This window comes from Abrus precatorius, unplaced genomic scaffold (genome assembly GCF_003935025.1).
Source record: "Abrus precatorius isolate BTA unplaced genomic scaffold, Abrus_2018 Scaffold1, whole genome shotgun sequence".
NCBI lineage: Eukaryota > Viridiplantae > Streptophyta > Magnoliopsida > Fabales > Fabaceae > Abrus > Abrus precatorius.
The window spans coordinates 5612615-5613718 of NW_020874291.1; the positions used below are offsets into that span (position 1 = coordinate 5612615).

Genomic DNA, 1104 nt, shown 5'->3' on the forward strand with positions numbered 1-1104 from the left:
AGTTGTTCAGCTAATTGTCTGATTTGTGTTTCCAGTTTCTTTATAGAAGCTTCTTGGTTCTTGAAGCTTGTTTGGGTCACCTTCATGAATTGCAACATGGTTTCTTCCATCTCAGTCAACCTCTCATTCATAGGCTTGGAAAATTTCTGAGTTCCTTAAGGTTAAGTGGATGGATTCCTCTGGAAATAAGGCTGTTATGTTGCTGGACCTACATTAGAAAAAGGTAAATTGGAGTTAGAGTTCTTTGCAGCAGAATATTGATTATTCCAATTAGAATACTGCTGAGTTCTGTTATTCGAAAATTGAAATTCAGGGGGATATGATGGCTGTTGTCTCTGAAAATTATTCATATAATTCACTTGTTCCTGGGATTCACTTGTAGATGCCTCACATGCACCATTTACATGGTTTCCTCCACAAAAATCACAGCTTAGCTGACTCGTAGGCATATTCTCTGTTTGAAGGTTGCTGATTTATTGAGTTAAGGCAGCTAATTGTTCTGAAAACATTTGATTTTGTAACTGATTCTGTGCAAGAAAAGTCTCCAAAACCTTAGCTTCATGACCAGAATTTATTCCTTGATTCCTTGAATTTGAATTCTGATACATTGAAGATGCCATCATCTTAATAATTCTTTGAGCTTCTTCCAAGGACTTTGTATTTAATGAACCTCCAGCAGCAGCATCAACCATTGTTCTTGTTGCTGCATTCATCCCATTATAAAAAGTTTCCAATTGCATCCAATCTGGAATACAATGATGTGGACACCTTCTAAGCAATTCTTTGTATCTTTCCCAAGCTTCATACAATGATTCTCCTTCTTGCTGTACAAAGGATGTAATTTCTCCTCTCAGCTTAGCAACTTTGGATGGAGGGAAGTACTTAGTTAGAAACTTATTCACAAGTTCTGTCCAAGTTGTAATGCTTCCTTGTGGTTGAGCTTGTAACCAGCATTTTGCTCTATCTCTCAAGGAAAAAGGAAATAGTCTCAATCTGATAGCTTCTTCACTAACTCCATTCATTCTTATGGTGTCACAAAGCTGTAGAAAATTTGAAATATATAGGTTAGGATCATCAAAATTTCCACCAGAAAACTGATCCTGT

The 1104-nt window shown here is 36.7% G+C and overlaps 1 non-coding gene across 1 annotated transcript; it reads left to right on the top strand.

The window, feature by feature from the left end:
- The first annotated feature begins 750 nt into the window (after positions 1-750).
- On the top strand, positions 751-857 carry LOC113861616. The gene has a single exon (XR_003504273.1). It is a non-coding gene; the product is annotated as a small nucleolar RNA R71 (small nucleolar RNA).
- Positions 858-1104: the final 247 nt, after the last annotated feature.